Source organism: Ochotona curzoniae, unplaced genomic scaffold, assembly GCF_017591425.1.
Source record: "Ochotona curzoniae isolate NIBS_2020 unplaced genomic scaffold, NIBS_Ocur_1.0 contig_64, whole genome shotgun sequence".
NCBI classification, from domain to species: domain Eukaryota; kingdom Metazoa; phylum Chordata; class Mammalia; order Lagomorpha; family Ochotonidae; genus Ochotona; species Ochotona curzoniae.
Window position 1 is genome coordinate 28753465 of NW_024466502.1, and position 10780 is coordinate 28764244.

The 10780-nt window shown below is 38.7% G+C and overlaps 1 pseudogene; it reads left to right on the top strand.

Moving 5' to 3' along the window:
- The first annotated feature begins 9727 nt into the window (after positions 1 to 9727).
- On the top strand, positions 9728 to 10570 carry LOC121163777 (annotated as a pseudogene).
- Positions 10571 to 10780: the final 210 nt, after the last annotated feature.

Genomic DNA, 10780 nt, shown 5'->3' on the forward strand with positions numbered 1-10780 from the left:
TAGTCTGAATTGCAGCAATTTCTTCCTTTTATAATAACATTCATCACAACCTTTTTTTTTTTATTATTTGACTGATTGGTTGATAAATTGACTATCACTCAATTCTCTTAACTTTAAATTACATAGCTATAGGGGCTCGTTTGTCTTTATCCATGAAGCAGCCATAGCAATAGTAACACAAACATGTCAATTCTATTTTAAACAAATAAATCATTTTTAATCAAAAACCTGGGTGATTAATTTTAACGTATTCTTCCAAGTATATAAGATGAATATTATATTAATAGAAAAAGTCACCTTGTTTTCCTAACTGCCTTGGTGAGAATGGAAACAATTTACTCTTACCCACATGCCCTCTTTCTCTTGAGGTTAGTTATACTCATTAGCAAGTTCCTTTTAAAGAACAATGAGTATACTTGGAGTTTATATAAGAACACAATTTTTTTATATCATTAATGTAACGAACAAATTTGCACAAAATGAAGAGATTTCTAGTGGGGAGGATGCCAATCCTTCTAAAATATTTAATGCTCTTGGGACATTTGTGATTTAAAAGGTATGCCAACTGAGAGTCATAAGGACTACATAATGGAAATGACCATACAGGAGGAGGGAATTTGGGCAGGTAATGCTTGCTCAGCATCAGGCCCTAGGAAAATTAAAGGTCTGGCTCTGGCACAACATGTAGTTGAGTTGGCAGGTCTCACTGAGACAGTAATCCCAGCATGGACATACTTGGTTGTGTAGTTCTTCATGGAAATGTGATTTAAAGAGCCACCATCTGTTTGGAGGAGACTATCTGAAAGTAACCCAAGAGGGATGGCTTTGTTTTCTATGGAAGATCGTGCAAGTCTGAGCAAATGTGACAGAGACATCATCGCAGTAGTGAGAGAGCAAAAATCATTACAGAAGCAACTGCAAACAAGGTTCTGTGTGGCTAGAGTTTAATGCAATACAGAGCTGCTAAGTCTTAGAGTTCAGAAAAATTAAGGGAGAAAACATCTGCCTGTGGAACACCATCTTTATTTAATGCTGACAAATAGCATTGATTTACTTTATCATCTATAACAGGCACTTTCTGTGCCACATCTGTATTCTACCTGTCCTTATCATTTCTATGCAAGCACAACCTAGATCCAGGTGCACTTCTCTGCCTTCTTGACTGAGTGCTATCCATGACTGCCAAAACAGATTCTTCAGGTTGGAAATGTTGGTGGGTAAAAGTAGTCATCCACACCTCAACACAGTTTTGTTTGATGCATTTGATAGGCTCTTTCTCACAGACCACAGACCTTAGGGCCTAATGCCATCCCTGTTAGAAAACTTTCAAGAGAATTGGCAAACAATTACCTCAGCTCCTGTGGCTATCAAGAGGAATTAACTAAAGAATGCATTTTCTATTGGCACACAGGATTCCCAGGTGGGATTATGCTCCAGTGGCTCACAGTTATTAAGCTACTTATTGGCTTCCTGCTTTTACCTGTCTGATAATTTGCTAGGGTTGCCATTTCAAACTGGGTGATTTAAAGCAATGAAAATGTATTTGTTTATTCTGTCATAGTTCAGGGTCCAGAAGTAGGAAATCGAGATCTCAGTAAGGCCATGGTCTTTCTAAATGTTCTAGAGAAGAATCTGTCCTTGCTTTCCGTCATTCTGTTAATTTCTAGTGGTCCTTGGCATTCTTTATGCTGCTGCTGTATTGTTTGAATCTGCTTCAAACATCTGCTGGCCTTTCATCCTATACCAATCTCTTGTCCCTGTGTCCAAATTTTGTCCTATAGACATAGAAATGACTGGATTTGTGCTCTATTCTAACTCATTATGACCTAATTTGATTCACATCTGTAAGGCTTTTCTCATTATGTTTTCTTTTCTTTTTTTTTAATTAATTTTTATTATTAAAAGACCACAGATTTTATGCATTTTATTTGTGCAGCTCTGAGCATGTAACACTATTCCTTCTCTTCATAGTCTATCTTTTCTTTTAATTATTCCATTGTATATTTTCGATTTATTTTATAATCACTCCTAAATGCTGTAGAAGTTATAGTGCTCAACAAATTTAAAGTAGAAAGACCACAGTTCCAAACAGGAATATAAATAATTATCATGTAATAATATGACAATTTCAGTTTTAAACATTCAATTATTATTATTATACTTTATGTATTTGATATTACAAATCATGGAGTACAGATAAATCTCATACATCATTTTATTTTCCTTAGGTACATTCTCAGAATGAAGAGCTGGATCTTATAGCATGTCTATTTTTAGATTTCTGAGGAATTTCCATACTGTTTTCATAATGGTTGAAAAAGTTGACATTGTTAGAGTAGCTTTTTCTCTATATCTTTGCCAATATTTGTTATTTTGTTGATTTTTGGGTAACAGCCGTTCTAATTGAGTGAGGTAAAGCCTCATTGTTGCTTTTTATTTGCATCTTCCTAATGACTAGTGATCTGAGCATTTCCTCATGCATCTGCTGACCATTTTAATTTTATCATTGAACAATGTGAAGAAGAAAGGAACAAAGACAGAAAGAAGGAGAGAAGAAGGAAACAAAAATGTTAAAAGGCTATTTCCTTTTATTTATTTATTTATTTTCATCTAGAATGCAGGGTTACAGAAAGAGGAGAGACACCATCTGCTGGTTCACTCCCCATATGGCCCAAATGGCCAAAGCTAGGCTGTTTCAAAGCTAGGAGCCAGGTACTTCTTCAGGTTTTCACATGGTTGCAGGAGCCCAACCCCTTGGGTGACCATCTGCTGCGTTCCAAAGCACAGTACCAGGGAATTGGATTGGAAGTAGAGGAGTCAAGTTGGTGGCATTTGGGATACCATTGGTGAAGATAAGATACCATGCCATAGTGCCCACTCCCAAAGATAAATTCTAAAGATCATATGACAGGTGGATATCAATTGTGAGCAGACCTAAAAAAATGCTAAACTAATGTTTTGAATTTTTCATGTCCAATGTTTGATCAGATCACTTCCCTCTGAAAAGCTTGCACTCAAATACTTGTCGCTGAATCTGCTTACATGGCGAGTCTGACTCTTTGCCTAAAAGCTACACAAAAATCTAACAAGAGGTTGTTGCATGTCAATACGAACTCTCCTTTCTGTCTTCTAGATAGAGTTATAGGATCAAGCCTCATTATTAGTTTAAAGAGAAAAATACTACCTATGCTTTATGGGAAGGATATTGTTGATCAAAAGTACAGCAAAACACAATTCTTAAAAGTAGACCAGCACCAGGAAATCAAACTTGAATGGATTGTGCTGATTACTGGTGAAAAGGAATTTAATACAGGCAGAATAAAGATGCAGTCATTGGTAATTTTGCCCCTATACTATGATTTCATTACTAATATTCTGTCATGAATATAGGATACTTCAAGCATGGAGAAGACAGGAACATAAGAATTAGTTGATAAGTGGGAATGATGTGGAAATGTGAGTATCGTGTTAGAATTGAGAGTCTGAGTGGGTGGCAAGATTGAGCTTTATTAGACAAGATTAGAGATCCTAGCACCTGACTGATCTCCAGGAGGACTTTAAGTGTAATTACATCCCTAAAGCACATAGGATACTATGGCGAGGCAGACATTAGCAGTGTTGAAAAGCCATTGGTGCTTTTCACATTCATGCTGTGATTGATGGTAGAAAGACTGCTTTGTGACTGCATAATATAGTTTTATTGAAGAAGATCAGAGGGCTAGAAGGACACAGGTCAGATTTTAACATTTAACTATCACAGGCAGGGCAGGCATAATTATGGGACTAAAAGAAGGGTTAAAATTATTTTCCCTACCTTCCAAGAGTCTGTGGATGGCAATTAGACAATGTTTTTCTCAGAGGCAGGATATTTGGACAGACCTTGACCAGATTTTTAAACTATTCTAATGAAAATAGTTATAAAGTAGAATACAAAAAATACTAATGGCAACTGCCATGGTGAAAAGTCACAGTCCCTGCCTCAATTTGCAGGCTACAACTATTCCTGCAAGACAAGATGGACTGAAGGGGAGTCTACTGTTGTTCAAGAATTAGATTCCAGGGATGGGTGTAGTGGTACAGCAGGTTGAGATGGGTGTCCGTTCCACACTCAACCACTACATTTCCAATCCAGTTGCCTGTTAACATATCTGGGAAGCTATAGATGCTAATCACGTAGTTATGACAGACCTAGGTAGAATTGATAATTCCAGGATTCAACCTGGCCAAACCATGGCTGCCAGAGTCAACTGGGGAGTGAACCATTAGGTACAAGGACTTCCATTTTGTCTCTGTTATTCTGCACTTAAAATACATAATAAGCATAAGTAAGTAAATATTTAAAAAAATATGTAATATGTTGCATGTTTATACATAAAAACAATTCTTATTTCATGGTGGATTTGCACTCACTCAAAGAAACGTGTACAGGATAAAGAAATACTGGGATTCTTTGCAGATTCTCAAAAAGAGTTTGAATTGCTGTTAATGCTAGGAGGCTCATTTATGTTGCTTACGTTTGCCTAAGTAATACATGATTCATTGCTCCAGATTCAGCTCATAATATTTTCAGTGCGTCTTGGTATCATGTTCTACACCATCAGCAGACTGTTAATGCTGACCAGACCTGAACTGTCTCCTAAAGGCATTATCATGGCATTCTTGTAGTTGAGACATGTTTTCAATATGAGATTTATTTTAGGCCCCATGGCCTATATTTGATCATTTACTCAATTCATGGCATATACAGGTTGAGATTCATGAGTTAAAAAGTGAAGGGACCATTTTTCCAGCACTTCTAATGAATAACCTATAAAGTTTCTGCATTTTCTCACTGTGGATATAACCCTTGCTTGAAGGAAGGCACTTTGGTTCCAGGGGAGACAATGAGCTAGAAACACAAGTGCTCCCTTGTCATGTGGGCTCCTTATGTCAATACACCAGAGTAAAAATACCACAAAAGTGGGCCTGACACATTAGCCTAGTGGCTAAAGTTCACATCATCCATGTGCCAGCATTCCAGATGGGCAGTGGTATCCATCCCAGCTGCTTCACTTCCCATCCAGTTCCCTGCTTGTGGCCTCGGAAAGCACAAGAGAAGTTCCCAAAGCCTTGGGACCCTGTACCTGTGTGGGAGACCCGGAAGAAAACCCAGTCTCCTGGTTTCAGATCAGCTCTGCTCTGGCTGTTGTGGCCACCTGGGGAATGAGCCAGCAGATAGAAGATGTTTATGTTTCTCCTCCTCTCTGTAAATCTGCCTTTCTGATAATAAATAAATAAATCTTCAAGAAAAAAATCACAAAAATTGGCGGGAGATATTGACGATGCCACCACATAAATGGCAGTGACTACCGTATCTGGAACTCAGGGGATGGTTGTTTTGATAACTAGTGATTACAAGTAAAAGTACACCCTGACATAGGAAGCCAGTTCTGCCATGGTTCAAATTCTACACACACAATCTGCACCAGCAAACATGCTGCTTAATAAACAAACTGAATCTGGGAGGGGTGCTGTGGTTTTGGGATCAGCTCAGGTTGCACATACTACAAACATCCTAAACATCCTGTTTTAAACCTGAGAGGTTTTGTATTTATTTCTGCTTCATTTGTTTTGAAGATTTATTTTATTTTTATTGGATAGTCAGATATACAGAAAGGAGGAGAGACAAAGAGGAAGATATTGTCCGCTGATTCACGCCCCAAGTGGCTGCAACAGCTGGAGCTGAGCCAATCTGAAACCAGGAGCCAGGAGCCTCTTCTGGGTCTCCCATGCAGGCTCAGGGTCCCAAGGCTTTGGGCCATCCTTGACGGCTTTCTCAGGCCACAAACAGGGATCTGGATGGGAAGCGGGGCTGCTGGGACTAGAGCCGGTGTCCATATCGGATCCTGGCAGGTGCAAGGCAAGGATTTTAGCCATTAGCCTAGCACATTGGGCCCTGTTTTGCGTTACTTTTAAAGAAAGTGCACCAACAACCATCTTTAAGAATTGTGAAAGAACTGATTGATGTGCCTATTAAGATTGAAATTCGAAGGGATTTGCATTCACCACTCCCCACTCTCCTTTAGCTAATTATTAATGGGTGTTTATAAAATGATCTTCTACCAAACCCTCTGCCATTCCTAGCAAATTTTCCACTTGACATCTTGTTTTACGTTCTGCTCTGTTTTTATTCATTTTTTAATCCCTTACTTTTGCTTATCAAAAACATATTGCCCTGTGTCATTTTTTATGTTTTAGACACACAATCAGTTGGTTTAGCATATAAGATAATTCAAGAAGTATAAATATGAGTGATTTTATTCATTATTATGTTTAATTCATGTCTTCGTTTGTTTCAAAATCAATCATGTGGAATCTCTCTTAACAATAAAAATATGTGCTTTTCTAGATATCTATAGACACATTAACTACAAGGTAAACCAATAAAATTTTATTTCAAATTATGTATCATCTTGTATCATCTGTTTTCAACAAACCATTGTATGGTTTGCTAGGGCTCAAAAATTTGAAGTGAAGAGACAGCGAGTCCTATTTCTTTCTCTTGTTTTCCTCTCCTCCTTGTAGAGTAGTCTATTGGAACTACCACCTAGGTCAGGTGTTCTTTTCTGCTCTGTTTCTCACCTGCATCTAACTCATTTGATGTTGTGTAGTGAAGAGGGAGAGCCTGTATCAGAGCACTTCCAAAAATATTAGTGGTGAAGTGCTCCAGGTTTTAGTCCGATTGGCTCTCACTCTCTTTGTCACACATCATTTCCTTTGAAATGAAATTGTGCAGAGGTGGGGGGTCGGTTTTAGCTTGATCAATACCTCCTTGCTGCTGATATTTTTAGAACAACATTTTTTTTTTCCTGAAGCCTCTGAAAGCTGTGGGAACTTGGAAGAGCACTTACTCCTATTTTTCTATAAATGAAGCCTTATCCTTCGTGAGTTTTAAAAATGCTTAACCCTCTCACTGCAGATGTTTGAAAATGTGAGCACAAATTTCTACATGTACTGTCAGTCTTTAGTGAATAGTGAAAAACGATGATAATGAAGCTTTCTCCTTCATATTCTATTGCAAAACTATGAGAAGAGCGCATTTCATGCCTTCCGAAATGCTTAACTGGAAAATAAACAATTATCTTATAGAACTTCTGATTCTTGGAAAATAAGCAATTATGCTAATGTTTTATGAGCTCTGCCAATATTTTATGCCTATTTCCTAACCGTATACTGCAATCTACCTCTTGGCATGCCCAGAATTAGTCTCGGTTACTTGCAAGCTTTAGAGTTCTCTCTTCGTGTACGTTTTTCTATATTTGAGAAATCTAATTTAAAAATTAAAAAGAAATGCCAGTGTAAGGGTATGGCAGAGCCAGGTAGGCCAGTCTTACAATGGATTTGCAATAGTTGGGATCGTTTATTTCTTCACATACCTGCAGTTTTATTATGGATTTATGGAGAATCTGTGTCAGCCACAGCAGCTGGATAGTGGCTAGAGAATACATCTAGGAGGTGGGTCCAAAAACATGGCTAGAAAGTTGGGTAAAAGTGATGTATTCTTCCTTTTATATACTATAACTTAAATTTTCAGAGTTTGGCTATTTGAGACAGGAAATAGAAACATCCTTTTATGGAAATGGTGACATGTAATCTATTCTATTCTAAGCCCTAGGAGAATTATCCATTTATTTGGGTTCTTTTTAAAATGGCAGAAGGGCAGTGAGCATTTGTTGTAAAAGTTGGGGTGTGGGTTTGGATGTACACATCCAATATCAAAATGTCTGGAATTGAGTCCTAGCTCCATTCCTGGTTACAACATTGTGCCAGTTGGTACTCTGATGTGCATTAGGTGGTTTTTCAACCACTTGGGTCCCTGTCATCCCTTTGGGAGATATGGATTATTTGCTGGTATCTTTGATCTGGCCCAGACCTTGCTATTTTAAGGTTTGGGGAAATGAAGCAGTATATCGGTCATCTCTCTTTATTTCTCTATGTAATCCTATACATATAATGTAATATAATAAATACATGTGTATATAAACATACATGTATAAAATCTACCCCACTGTTTCAAATAAAGTAAAAATGGTAAAATTAAAATTAGTGAGACCATAATCTCCCTTCATCTTCAGAAATAAAAAAAAAAACAACGAATGCCCATATCTACACTTTGTGTATAGTTGTTTTAATTTATTTGCCTCATTCACAGGAACAGAGCTGTTTCATGAATTTGCTGGGGATAAGGTCAATTTATTTCTGGTGCTTGTTCCCTTAGTATCTGTTTTGCTCCAACCACCTTCATTGTTTTACGGTGAGGATAGTTTTTGGAGTACTTTTTCTAAGGGAAAAAGTAAAGAAATAGCGAAGAAAATATGCTCAAGCTATCTCGTCAGCATACATTTTTTTTTTTTAGAAAAACAAAGTAACGTTTCATGCAAATACTACCATTTAAATCAGGCTTATCACTTAAACTTTCTCAATGTCCTGTTAACCCTCCCTGCTCTTCCTGCCTCACTATATTTTGAGAAAGTCTAACCTCCTCCATCTTCTTTTCTTTTGTCACTACAAAGGTTTGAATCTTGCATTGTTCACACTTATAATATATTTATTTATCATTCATTCATTCATTCATTCATTCATTTCTGTTAGATAACAGCCTCAAATTAGTTCTTATGTCCCCGGCCTTAAATATTTGTTCAAGTGAATGATTTTCCTTCCACAAACCTGAATTCTTCACTTAGAGAACAATAGCCTTGTGGTGTCGGAATAGAAACAAGAATAGCTGTGGGGGAAATTATCTGTGCACTGCAATGAATTCTTCTCTGTGGCTTTCCTTTGAACTTTATTACCAATATTCCGCACGAATGTAAAGTTGGACAGTTGAATTTCCTATCATTTGGATGAAATGAGTAAGTCCAGTGGGGAGAAGCGTTGGTGCGGAAGGGTCTCTAAGAGAGGAGAGCCTGTGCTTCTTTTGAAGACTTATCAGATAAGAACAAAAGATAATATAAACTGGAAACAGGCAAGCTGCTTTCATGCTTGCCTCAGGCAAACCAAATGTTCACTGTTGATTTACTGTTGAATTGCCAGAGTGAAGGGCCATGAAAGCAAAAACAATCTTTCTTTGTTTTTTTTTCCCCCTCTTGCCGTTTCTTGATACCCTAAAGTAATATGATTTGCTCGGATGATGGGAAGAAGGGTTGGTTAGATTACAGTCCTGGAAACTTTCAGCCTTTTAACATTGTCGACATGAAGCGTTAAAAATCAACCCGTTTCTGTGAGAGAGGTTAATAATATTGTTACAAATACAGGTTCAGGAATTGAGTTTCAGTAATCTCTTTCCACCTTAGTGCTTTTGTGGAAGCTGGGAAGCTGTGGCAGTGCTAGAATACCACAGAATTTTCTTCATTGTCACCTAGCATTCCTTCAGAAGAGGCATAGGTTTATAAAACACCAGCCACCATGGCTGTAGAATTCAATTATATTCAAATGCTACCTGCAGCGAGAACAAGAGTCAATGTTATTAGATAATATCTTGCTGAAAAGAAAGCCTCTTTTCGCCACTGAATGCGGTTTACCAGTTGGTTAATACAAATTGTGCAAAATTGTAAAGTCATGCTTATTTCCTTCACATAAATAATGAGAGACACCGGTACAGAAACTGTGGCACAGCAGGTTAGATTTCAATTTGACATCCCAGTCAGTCAGAGTCTGAGGAAGAGCCGTCTTAGAAGAAGCTGCAAAGATGCTCTCTGTTTGTACTGCAGCATCCGTGGATGGTGCCCTCTGCGGAGGCCTAGATTGGTCTCCCAAAACCCTCTGGGACCATCATTCATTGCTTCTAGGAGCCCCATGTGGAAACACGCGGCTTCGGCATTCTGGCACTCCTGAAATGCGCTCTGTTCTTAAAGAGTGAATTCTTGGAGCTGATCCCTCCATCGCTTACCTTGAGAAGACTGGGCATGTGTTCAGTACGGGTGATGGTATTGCTCGCGTACATAGGCTCAAGAATGTCTGAGCAGAAGAAATGGTGGAGGTCTCTTCTGGCTTGAAGGGCATGTTTCTGAACTTGGAGCCCGACGATGTTGATGTTGTCATGCTTGTTATTAAGGAAGGGGATATTGAGAAGAAATAGATGTCAGTGTGGATACTGTGGTTGGTGAGGAACTGTTGGGTCATTTAGCAGAAGCCCTCGGATATGCAACAGAGGGAAAGGTCTAGTTGGCTCCAAGACTTGTAGGCGAGTGGGCCTGAAAGTCCCCGGATTCAGTCTTCGAATCTTTGTGTGGGAACCAATGCAGACTGGCATTAAGGTCATGGACAGCCTGATGCCGATTGATCGTGGTAAGGGCGGTAACAGACTGGGAAAACACCCATTGTTATTGACACAATTATTAACCAGAAGTGTTGCAATGACTGATCTGATGAGAAGAAGCTGACGGATGCAGATATCATGCAGTACACCAAAATGGTGTCAGCTACCGCATCTGATGCTGTTGTGCTTCATGACCTGCCTCCCTACCCTGGCTGTTTGCTGCTTTTGTGCGCTTTGGTTCCGACCTGTATGTTGCCACTCAATGGCTCCTGAGTCGCTGAGTGTGTCAGCTGGAACTTCTGAAGCAAGGAGAGTATTCACCCAGGGTCGTTGCACAACAGGCGGCTGTTATTTAAGCATGTATGAGGGACTAGCTGGATAAAATGGAGCCCAGCATGTCACGAACTTTGAGAATGCGATTTTATGGTATGTTGTTAACCAGCACCAAGCTCAGTTAGGAAATATCAGAGCTGACCAGAACCG